The following is a 13025-nucleotide window of genomic DNA, read 5'->3' as shown; positions in this document are numbered from 1 at the left end:
CTTGTCTTTTGAGGGTGTTGTGCAGGTTTCCTTCGAGGATGAGGACTGAGAGGTCAGATATGGAGTGATGCTTTGTGAAAAGCATTCACCCACAGCTGATAGGGTGTTTTTGTCTTATCATTTGAGAGTTCATTTGAGAGTGTGATGATTGTCCAGTGTCATCTACATTGGATGAGCATTGGATGAGGTACATCACATGTTGGGATAGGCACGTAGAGGTCCCTTGGGCCTTGAAAGGCGTGTTGTGGGGAGTATTAATCATTGTAGCAGTGGAGATACATCTGCAGGTTTTGCATCTATTGTTCTGACAGTGTCTGGTGCCCATAATTTCAGCAAGATAAGGTATTCCATTAGTGGTTCAAACCAATATCAGTCTCTTAACATTTAAGAAATGATATACTTCAAGTTGCTTTATATAGATGCATTTGTCTTTACAAGTCTTATATGTGTAACCCTTCTGCCCATCAGAGCTGGCAGCAACAAGGGCTGGGTTCAGTATCTAGGGGCTCCATTCCAATAACACATTGCAAAACCGGCTCAAACCCCCACCCAGTGACCTGGGACAAATATATACCACCCCCGCTGGGAGCCTCCAAGAGGCAATACTTCCCCTCTTGCAAGCACCCAGTCTGAGTGTAGCAAAAAGCCTTTTAATGACAGAGAGAAACAATGTGGCATTATGCTGGGGAAACACCACCAACAGGATTCATAACACAACCCATGAGCAAAAAACCCACCCCAAACAAACTGGGGCGTGTCCTTTCCCTTTAGTTCTTGAGTCCAGCAACCCCAAATCACCCAAAGTCCCAAAAGTCCAACAACACAAAAGTCTCTGTCCCTGGTCAGGGCAGTCCCAGAGTTCAAAAGTTTATCTGCAGAGTTTTACCTCCCAACCTGGGTGGAGATGGGGAGGGTTAAGGGGCACCTTACGTGGTCCAAAGCTGATTGCCCTACCTCTCCATAGGGCTGCCCTCTGCCAGCCACCTCCATAAGCTGCTCCAGGCATCTGACAAACTGCTCTGTTCCAAGAGCCGCTCTGCTCTGCCAGCCGTCCCGCAAACTGCTCCGCAATATATCTTCAGGCTCCCCCACTACTTAACACAACACTCCGTGATTTCAGCTCTTAGTAAGTTTTGCTCTTTTGTGATTTCAGTTTGTAGTAGGGGAGCCTCAGTGCTGGTGCACCATTAGCCCAAAGTGAATTCAGCTCAGCAGCCTGTAACTAGACTCCTAATAGAATCAAAATTAGCTCTGATATTTCATGGTGTAGAGAGAAGGAAGTGCAATTGGCATGTAAGGTCCTCACCAGGGGGCCCACACCCCCAAGCATTAATACCTATCCCCAACCTCTCTCCATTCACTGGGAGTTAGAACCCATGACCCTTGCCTAGCGAGTGCTTAGTTGATGGTGAGTCCCTCCATCATAACAAAAGGCCAAGTACAGTTCCACTGTCCTTGATTCACATAATCAGGATAATAACAGTTTATTCCTGCCCCAATAACAGAGAAACTGGGGCTCCTACAGCAGCCAAAGTGACCATCTAGGTAGGGTGGGTGTGCCTATGCAAATGAGATCAGTTCTTTTCCACAACCCACCATGACTCGCCACCAGATGTCAGGGTAGCGCTCATCCTGACTCTGCTTACATATGTATTAATCAATGGAATGCTGCTATTTTTACAACACAGAGTTAATGCTGAGTGCATCCTGTCCCATTTCACCATCTGCCTGGATAGAAGCAGGGCTTCATTTCACTCTCTGAGTAACTGTAGGTAAAGCTATTTTGTGATTTCACAAAAATCACTACAGGATGTTGGGGTTTGGTACAGTCAGTACGACAAATGAATAAACATCTGCACAGGAATACAGTTATCACATAATGTCCTGACATTATGCTATATATTAGGCGGTGGACTTCTGTCTCACGTGAACTTGGGTTATTTAAAACTAGGCTGGACAAAGCATTAGAAGGAGAAAACCCTTCTCTGGCAGAGGACAGCTGATCTAACAGGTTTTCTGTCTCTAATCTTGGCCATCCTGCCATACCATTTATTGTACCACGCAGCAAGTATCACAGTGTGCATATGTTAATGCACCTCCTAACTGAGTTACAGCAATGAGTTATTTATGTAACTCTTAGGAGTAAGCCAAGTAGCATTAGAATAAGAAAAAACTCACTAGACTGTAAAAATACATGGTGTTAAGTTAGTGAGTGCAGTATCAGAAATGAGGCAGGCATATTCTGCTAGACACATATGGCTGTCCCATAGTAAAGCCATTGTTTTCTTGTTCTCCAGGTGTCCTGTTTTAAGGCCCTGGTTTAAACACACCTTGATTAGTCAGCCAAACACTTCAGCACATGCTTAACTTAAACATGAGTTTAGGGGGAGATTTTCAAAGGCATGAATGGAAGTTAGGCAGCACCCAACTCCCACTGACTGTCAATGGCTTGTGAAAGTCTCCCTTGTAAGTCTGCATGGGACTTAACCATATGCTTGACATTAAGCACATAGTCAGGTGCATTGCTGAACCAGGCACTAGTTTCTATTGAAATCCTTATCCTGAAAAAAGAGTTTCCCTGAACATCACTTACCAATTGAATCAACTTTCCAGTCTTCTCTATCCTGCCATGGGTGATTCCGAGAGGCTAGAAGATTTATGACTCAAAGCAAGTTACCATGACGTCACCCTTTCGTGCGCTAAATCGTTGACTATCTAAATGCTGTTTTTTCAAAACGTTGTGTTTATTAAGATAACTAACATGAGCAGGCAGGATGGAATGTTTAAAACATATCTCCTCCCTCCAGCCTCCAGGATCATCAATACTGCCTGATAAATAGGGTTACCTTTATCATCAATATTTTTTTTAACTTTATCATCAATGGACTTGGCGAAGATTAACACACGATGAAAGCACTTTATTACCCTCCCTCAGACTTCTGAACATTCACACCCAAGGACAATTTTCCACACTTTATCTGGACTGAGGCTGCATTGATTTAACTTGCATTAATCTTTTAAGACCTATCAGATTGGACAGGATACATTTCACTTGATAAGAATTTAACTCAAGTTCGCTCTTTGTGATTCTCCCAAGCAGCCAAGTTCTGTAGTGTCATATTAATCATGATCAGCCACTCTGCTTTGGATCTTCCACTGGGATAGTGGTTTTTAATCACAATTTTAGTTCCAAAATTACTGGCCAATCTTCTTTATGAATGCTTTGCTCATTTTTTAATCAATTTTACTCAGGGAACATTTAGCTTTTTTAACAAAAAGGCTTTGCATGACATTGTTTCTAGGGCAGGTAGGGGTGATTGAAGGACATAAGTCACCATAGACCTTTCACCCATCATGGTCCAGTATGGCCTCATTCTCTCTGGTCTCCCATTTTTGGGGATCCATCATATCTTGACTTGGAGCACAGAAAAGATTATCTTGTAATACCAGAGGTGCCCTGGGTGGGGTCTTGTGGAGAGTTATACAGCTTCCTTAAACCAGAGCTCAGGTTTGATGCAAGCATGGCAATCAGTGCCCTTCCTGCTTCCCTCCCTTGGAGATAGCATTAGACTCCTTAGGTTGGGAAGTAGGTCTGTGGCTTAGCATTGGCGGAAAAGGAACAACATCGGGAACAGCTCGTGGAGTCACTATGATGGGTCCCAAGAAGGGCCTTAATGGGAGAGGAAAAGGGTGGGAAGGACATACCTTGAGATCACCTGAGAAATATGATGCCAAGCAACTAAAGGCTACTTTAATTTGTGTGTGCATGTGTGCGCGCACGCATGCATTTTGGTGAACCTGAAAACAAGGGACTAGTGGTGCCAGCCATACCGAGGAACAGAGCGGCCAATGAGTGCAAGATCCCCACATACACACACACAGAGCTATACTAGCCCAACCTCAGTCTTTTCATAAAATATGCATGTTGCCATGATCTATGGACTCGCAGTCCCTTTTGAGCAGGAAGTGTTCAGTGATGAAAACTACAGTCTTCATAAATAAATAGGCTTCCACTGAGCTTGAGTCCCAGCTTTATCTCCCTTGTGTACCAGGGGCTACATGCTGCTTGGATCTCTATGCAGCACATAGTGACATCTAGTGGCTGAATAAGATACTGCAAGTAAACATTTCATTACACTAATCCTGGCATGACCTTTGATTTTGGTAGCAAGAATTTGACCCGAATTGATGCACTTAAAATGTGCTCTAGTTACCCCCAAGCAACCTCACTGGTCCCTCCCATTTCCTGCTCCCTGACCTAATAAACCCTATTGGGAGATATCAGGATGCAGCCATAATATCAAACTTTCTCAGTATGAGACAGGAGCGCGTGAGAGGGGAGGGCTCCTGCCTCATACTGAGAAAGAGGGACGATCAGCGGGTTATCTCAAGTGCCTATACACAAATACACAAAGCCTGGGAAACAAGCAGGGAGAACTGGAAATCCTGGCACAGTCAAGGAATTATGGTGTGATTGGAATAACAGAGACTTGGTGGGATAACTCACATGACTGGAGTACTGTCATGGATGGATATAAGCTGTTCAGGAAGGACAGGCAGGGCAGAAAAGGTGGGGGAGTTGCACTGTATGTAAGAGAGCAGTATGACTGCTCAGAGCTCAAGTTATGAAACTGCAGAAAAACCTGAGAGTCTCTGGATTAAGTTTAGAAGTGTGAGCTACAAGGGTGATGTCGTGGTGGGAGTCTACTATAGACTACCGGACCAGGGGGATGAGGTGGACGAGACTTTCTTCCGGCAACTCGCAGAAGTTACTAGATCACACGCCCTGGTTCTCATGGGAGACTTCAATCACCCAGATATCTGCTGGGAGAGCAATACAGCGGTGCACAGACAATCCAGGAAGTTTTTGGAAAATGTGGGGGACAATTTCCTGGTGCAAGTACTGGAGTAACCAACTAGGGGCAGAGCTCTTCTTGACCTGCTGCTCACAAATGGGGAAGAATTAGTAGGGGAAGCAAAAGTGGAATGGAACCTGGGAGGCAGTGACCATGAAATGGTCGAGTTCAGGATCCTGACACAAGGAGGAAAGGAAAGCAGCAGAATACGGAACCTGGACTTCAGAAAAGCAGACTTTGACTCCCTCAGGGAACTGATGGGCAAGATCCCCTGGGAGAATAACATGATGGGGGAAAGGAGTCCAGGAGAGCTGGCTTTATTTTAAAGAATCCTTATTGAGGTTACAGGGGCAAACCATCCCGATGTGTAGAAAGAATAGTAAATATGGCAGGTGGCCAGCTTGGCTTAACAGTGAAATCCTTGCTGATCTTAAACACAAAAAAGAAGCTTACAGGAAGTGGAAGATTGGACAAATGACCAGGGCGGAGTATAAAAATATTGCTCGGGCATGCAGGAGTGAAATCAGGAAGGCCAAATCACACCTGGAGCTGCAGCTAGCCAGAGATGTTAAGAGTAACAAGAAGGGTTTCTTCAGGTATGTTGGCAACAAGAAGAAAGTCAAGGAAAGTGTGGGCCAGTTACTAAATGAGGGAGGTAACCTAGTGACAGAGGATGTGAAAAAAGCTAATGTACTCAATGGTTTTTTTGCCTCTGTCTTCACAAACAAGGTCAGCTCCCAGACTGCTGCACTGGGCAGCACAGCATGGGGAGGATGTGACCAGCCCTCTGTGGAAAAAGAAGTGGTTCAGCACTATTTAGAAAAGATGGACCTGCACAAGTCCATGGGGCCGGATGCGTTGCATCCGAGAGTACTAAAGGAGTTGGTGGATGTGATTGGAGAGCCATTGGCCATTATCTTTGAAAACTCATGGTGATCCGGGGAAGTCCTGGATGACTGGAAAAAGCCTAATGTAGTGCCCATCTTTAAAAAAGGGAAGAAGGAGGATCCTCGGAACTACAGGCCAGTCAGCCTCACCTCAGTCCCTGGAAAAATCATGGAGCAGGTCCTCAAGGAATCAATTCTGAAGCACTTAGAGGAGAGGAAAGTGATCAGGAACAGTCAGCATGGATTCACCAAGGGCAAGTCATGCTTGACTAATCTAATTGCCTTCTATGACAAGATAACTGGCTCTTTGGATGAAGGGAAAGCAGTGGACATGTTGTTCCTTGACTTTAGCAAAGTTTTTGATACGGTCTCCCACAGTATTCTTGTCAGCAAGATAAGAAGTATGGGCTGGATGAATGGACTATAAGGTGGACAGAAAGCTGGCTAGATTGTTGGGCTCAACGGGTAGTGATCAATGGCTCTATGTCTAGTTGGCAGCCGGTATCAAGTGGAGTGCCCCAAGGGTTGGTCTTGGGGCCGGTTTTGTTCAATATCTTCATAAATGATCTGGAGGATGGTGTGGATTGCACCCTCAGCAAGTTTGCAGATGACCCTAAACTGGGAGGAGAGGTAGATACTCTGGAGGGTAGGGATAGGATACCGAGGGACTTAGACAAATTGGAGGATTGGGCCAAAAGAAATCTGATGAGGTTCAACAAGGAAAAGTGCAGAGTCCTGCACTTAGGATGGAAGAATCCAAGGCACCGCTACAGACTAGGGACCGAATGGCTCGGGAACAGTTCTGCAGAAAAGGACCTAAGGGTTACAGTGGATGAGAAGCTGGATATGAGTCAACAGTGTGCCCTCGTTGCCAAGAAGGCCAATGGCATTTTGGGATGTATAAGTAGAAGCATTGCCAGCAGATCGAGGAACGTGATCATTCCCCTCTATTCGACACTGGTGAGGCCTCCTCTGGAGTACTGTGTCCAGTTTTGGGCCCCACACTATAAGAAGGATGTGAAAAAATTGGAAAGAGTCCAGTGGAGGGCAACAAAAATGATTAGGGGACTGGAACACATGACTTATGAGGAGTGGCTGAGGGAACTGGGGATGTTTAGTCTACGGAAGAGAAGAATGAGGGGGGATTTGATAGCTGCTTTCAACTACCTGAAAGGGGGTTCCAAAGAGGATGGCTCTAGACTATTCTCAGTGGTAGCAGATGAAAGAACAAGGAGTAATGGTCTCAAGTTGCAGCAGGGGAGACTTAGGTTGGATATTAGGAAAAGCTTTTTCACTAGGAGGGTGGTGAAACACCGGAATGCGTTACCTAGGGAGGTGGTGGAATCTCCTTCCTTAGACGTTTTTAAGGTCAGGCTTGACAAAGCCCTGGCTGGGATGATTTAATTGGGATTGGTCCTGCTTTGAGCAGGGGGTTGGACTAGATCACCTCCTGAAGTCCCTTCCAACCCTGATATTCTATGATTCTATGATTCAGGGAGGGCCTGTGTGTGACATCTCATGACATGTATATTACAAGGCTTCCTGCATGGGAGCTCACATCACCTGTAAGGGGAATTGCTTTTCATGCCCCTCGGAACTAATTATGTAATCTCAGCTGGAAATAGAGTTTTGTCCTTTTCAGTATTTTGTGATTTCACTGATTGCCTGTTCAGATCCTTTCTCACAGATTAGTGAGGCTGTAAACAGAGAGAAAATAAGAGGCAGCCCCATAAAAGCAACCAAATATTGAAGAGCTCAAAGTAGCACAGCACAGGAACATAACTCTAAGTCACAGATTACAGGTGGCATTAAAAATGTGGCAACCTTCCCTTCATGGATAGTGTAATGAGAACAGTAAATGGCACTGATTTAATCCCAGCTCAAGACAAGAAATGGTGGGAGGAATGGGACATGCCTAAATCTTTACTGAAAACTTATTTATCTTTTCTCCTTGAGTACCCTTAACGCATTTTCTTAGGCCTCTCCCTTTTCATTGAATGCTGGCATAATGGTAGATTCCGTTTCTTTTTTGCTTTCAACTTTGGGCTGGCTTCTCTTTATAGTTATGGCCACTGTGCATCACTCTTGTGATGCAATGGGGCTGTAACCTGGTTGCTAATGTCCAGCAGAGAATTCTCCTGTAGGAGGAGAACTCCAAGCTAGTGCAAGTGTAACCTATTGTGTGTGTGGCTCAGCACAGAGGACATGAGTTGTTACAGCCAGAAGCTAGAAAAGCTTGGCCCTGTAGCTCAAACTGGAGCACTCGTATGTTTAGCTCCAAAGGTTTCTGGTTCAAGATCCCACCTGCCAAGTATACTGGATCTGGGCCCTGCCCCTGTGGTGCCCATTCCCCATGCAGCATGTTGGGTGAGAGAAGGGTCATCTCACCTGTCCTCCACAAAATGCAGCCCAGCAGCTTCTACCCGTTTCTGGTCACTGAGGCCCCCAGAACTTTCAATACACAGGTCACTGCTGGAGGGAATGTCACGTTGTGGGATTGTTGCTGAAGGATTTCTTGTACAAGTACACAAGTGTTCACACTCACAGAGTGGTGATCAAACTATATCAGCAGGAGGCTCAGGTCGCTCCAGAAAGGGGGCAAAAACTCTGCTGGAAGTGGAGGGTTTAGCTGGAAGGGCACCAAATGATGTGTGAACACATACCAGGATGTGCCAACAGAAGGAGGTTTGCTGGTAAAACTCTCCAGTGTAGGCCAGGACTAAGTGGTGTCACAACTGGAGTTAGCCCTGAGATTCAGGGAGCCACAACTGGCTCCTGGAACCCCCCCTGGGCCTGGCAGGACTCTGGGGAAGGAGAGAATTTAGAACTTTATATTTAAAAATTTCAAAGAAAGAAAGAAAATTTGCTAATTTTCACCTTCCTACTAGAGGAACTTGCTAGTATTAACCTTCCTGTTATTTCAGAATATGACCACAGCAAAATACCTGAATATTTCACCTATGCTGCCCTAAGTGATTTCAGTCCTGATGATAGAGTCAGAGTTTAAGGCCAGAAGGGCCCACCAGATCATCCAGTCTGACCTCCTGTGTATCACAGGCCACCAGACCCCACCCAGCACCTGCATACTAAACACAACAACCAGAATTAGACCAAAAAGTCTTACAGCCACAGGAGACTAGATTATTACGTGCCACAGGCGGAGAACAGGAGAGACTGAGATGTACCAGTGCCCAAAATCCCCATGATGACAGGGAAATGATTAAATGGGATATACCCAGATTGTCATAAATATAAAGGGAAGGGTAAACCCCTTTGAAATCCTTCCTGGCCAGGGGAAAGCTCCTCTCACATGTAAAGGGTTAAGAAGCTAAAGGTAACCTCGCTGGCACCTGACCAAAATGACCAATGAGGAGACAAGATACTTTCAAAAGCTGGGAGGAGGGAGAGAAACAAAGGGTCTGTGTGTCTGTCTATATGCTGGTCTTTGTCGGGGATAGACCAGGAATGGAGTCTTAGAACTTTTAGTAATCTAGCTAGGTATGTGTTAGATTATGATTTCTTTAAATGGCTGAGAAAAGAATTGTGCTGAATAGAATAACTATTTCTGTCTGTGTATCTTTTTTGTAACTTAAGGTTTTGCCTAGAGGGGTTCTCTATGTTTTTGAAGCTAATTACCCTGTAAGATATCTACCATCCTGATTTTACAGGGGGGATTTCTTCATTTCTATTTACTTCTATTTTTATTAAAAGTATTCTTGTAAGAAACTGAATGTTTTTTCATTGTTCTTAGATCCAAGGGTTTGGGTCTGTGGTCACCTAGGCAAATTGGTGAGGCTTTTTACCAAACCTTGTCCAGGAAGTGGGGTGCAAGGTTTTGGGAAGTATTTTGGGGGGAAGGACGTGTCCAAACAGCTCTTCCCCAGTAACCAGTATTAGTTTGGTGGTGGTAGCGGCCAGTCCAAGGACAACGGGTGGAATATTTTGTACCTTGGGGAAGTTTTGACCTAAGCTGGTAAAGATAAGCTTAGGAGGTTTTTCATGCAGGTCCCCACATCTGTACCCTAGAGTTCAGAGTGGGGGAGGAACCTTGACACAGATAATCCAAGTGAGTTACCTGCACCCACACGCTGCAGATGAAGACAAAAAACACCCAAGGTCACTGCTCATCTGATCTGGGGAAAAATTCCTTTCTGACCCTACATATGGCGGTTAGACCTGGAGCATGTGGACAAGCACCTGAGAGCCCTGGCCCACCCTCCAATGTCCCATCTCTAGCCGTAGCCATCCCTGATGCTTCACAAGGAGATAAAAACAAACTCCCGTAATACCCTGAATTAGGGAGGGTAATCCCTTCCTGACCCTTGCTGGTGTTTGGCTGAAACCCTGTAAGTCTGTCTGAAGGTAACAAGAGGGAGTTGATGGTAGGTTATGTTCAGGGAAGGATCCTTGACTCAGAAATTCATGTACCCTCTTGATGTAACAGAGTGGTCTGCTGCTGTTGGCTTCCCGGCCATGCTGTCTGGTCTGTCAAGACTGGGGGGGACTGAGTGTGCTTTAAGGGGGCTAATAGGGGTGAGGTGGTAACTGACTAGTCTGGATGGGTTGGGTGTGGGAGGAGGAGTTATAAATCACATGGGGTCTTGCAGGTTTGAATGTGTTATGCTCATGTGCCTGAAAGCATGAGAGGAGACTTTAAAACCCCTAACTAAATCAATGCATTATTATTCCCAAATCTGACAGATACTGAATGCTACTCCCTTTGCATCTTCATTTACCTTTCAGAGGAGCAGCCGTGTTAGTCTGTATTCGCAAAAAGAACAGGAGTACTTGTGGCACCTTAGAGACTAACCAATTTATTTGAGCATAAGCTTTCGTGAGCTACAGCTCACTTCATCGGATGCATTCACGAAACGTAGCTCACGAAAGCTCATGCTCAAATAAATTGGTTCGTCTCTAAGGTGCCACAAGTCCTCCTTTTCTTCATTTACCTTATGCATTTGTCTTATCCGCATCTACAGAGCTAGTGTCTTGAGCATGGGTGTAAATGATCTGGCTACACTGCAGCTGGCAGGTGCCTGTAGACACACTCAAGGTGGCTTTAATTGAACTAGGTGAACAATAGCAGTGAAGCTAGAGCAACATGGACTTCGGCATGGACTAGCCACTCAGCCGAGGACCCAGGGCCTGGGTGGGTGTGCTGCCACAGCTTCACGGCTGCTGGAACCCACACGGTAATGCTGGCTGGGGTGCGCTGACCTGCAGCAGTCAGACACCACCAGTTGCAGTGTAGCCATATTGTAAGTACAATAATATTACCATATAAGCCAGATCAGCAGCTGGGGTAAATCAAAGTCTCATAGACTCATAGAATATCAGGGTTGGAAGGGACCTCAGGAGGTCATCTAGTCCAACCCCCTGCTCAAAGCAGGACCAATCCCCAATTTTTGCCTCAGATCCCTAAATGGCCCCCTCAAGGATTGAACTCATGACCCTGGGTTTAGCAGGCCAATGCTCAAACCACTGAGCCATCCCTCCCCCCTCCATTGACTTCACTGGGGCTGGGCCAGTTAACACCAGCTGCCAGCCAGATTCATGTGCACAGTACACTACACAAGCAGGAAGAGACCAGGGAAGCCAACTGCTGCAGGAGTTAGCAAGGCTAATAAGCCAAACTGGAACTTCTCCTGTCACGAATAGGCTAGCAACTCTGTCCTTGCAATTGTCATAGGATATTTAGGTCCCAATTCAAAACCCACTGAAATAGATGGACTCTGAATCCATGAACAAGAGGCCTGATTCAGTTTTCTGTCTCATCCAAAACATGGCACTGACACCAACCTGTTACCCCTGAACGCTGCGTGGTGGCCCTGACCCAGCAAAGTACTTAAGCACAGGCCTAACTCTGAGAATGTGAGTAACCCACCAGAGTGAATGGGACTACTTAGGGTTAGACATTATCTTAATAAATCAGAGCCTAAAGCATCTTCAGTATGTCCAGTATCATAGTATCAAGTATCACATCCAGCTAATGATGCAACAGAACCACCTATTACAATATTGACAGGCCTCCCTGGGGTGGGGTATCTACCCCACATTGGCCTGGAAAGAGATTAATGCAGAGTGTGAAGGGGGCTAAGGGGAATCAGGTGGCCACGTAATCCCCTGATTGAGTGAGGGAGCCCAGCTGAGGAGGAATGAGCTGGGCTGGGACTATAAAGACAGGAAATTGGAAGTGGGGCTGAGAAAGTTTGCAATCACTCACTGGGAGAAGGCAGGTGTGTTTGGGCTGGCAAAGCCAGGCAAGGGGGCCAGGGCTCAGGGCATAGCAGTACGGTTTAGAAGGGAACAGACCTTAACTGCTGGCTAGAGGGTTCCTGAGCTGGAACCCAGAGCACAGGGCAGGCCGGGTTCCCCGGCCAGCCACAGAGGGAGTAGGAGTACAAGGCAGTGAATGGGAAGACTGCCTAGCATTGCTGATAGAGACTCTGATATCCTGGAAAAGGAAAACACGTGTAGTCACCTGGCCAGAGGGCTGAGTCACAAAGAAGCAACAGCAGCTTATGGAGTTAGAGGGGGGCCACAGACCCAGGGAGTGAGTCGGAGAGATAGCATGCAACTGTGGAAAGGGGTGTTGCCTTTACAAACTAGTCCCCAGAGTAACCAGGAGGATGTGCAATCGTAGTGATGAGCAGAGCCCCCCATTACACTCCCATCTAAGTAGTGAGCCAGGCAGCCTAATGCAATCACAGCACAAAGTCACCACCACTAATAACAGGGCCATTGGACTAGTGACCACCATGAAGAAGCAGGCACTGGCATGAAGTGGCACAGACCTTGCATGTCTAGAATATCCCAGAGCAGCTGAATTTCTGCAGATTTTTACCCCGTCCTTCATTTCATTTTACACTGATGAACTCATTACACAAAATGAGCTGTTCAAGTACCCATCATCATAGTGCACAGTGAAGGAGAAGACAGGCCAATTTTTTTTTTGACAGCTTTGGACATCACGGGGAATTGAGATTATCATAAATATAAAGAGAAGGATAAACACCTTTAAAATCCCTCCTGTCCAGAGGAAAAATCCTTTCCCCTGTAAAGGGTTAAGAAGCTAGGATAACCTCGCTGGCACCTGACCAAAATGACATGACCAATGAGGAGACAAGATACTTTCAAAAGCTGGGAGGAGGGAGAAAAAAAAGGGTCTGTGTCTGTCTGTGTGATGCTTTTGCTGGGGACAGAACAGGAATGGAGTCTTAGAACTTAGTAAGTAATCTAGCTAGATATGCGTTAGATTATGATTTCTTTAAATGGCTGAGAA

The sequence above is a fragment of the Lepidochelys kempii genome, chromosome 19 (assembly GCF_965140265.1).
Source record: "Lepidochelys kempii isolate rLepKem1 chromosome 19, rLepKem1.hap2, whole genome shotgun sequence".
Classification (NCBI taxonomy): domain Eukaryota; kingdom Metazoa; phylum Chordata; order Testudines; family Cheloniidae; genus Lepidochelys; species Lepidochelys kempii.
This window is presented reverse-complemented; position numbering follows the sequence as displayed.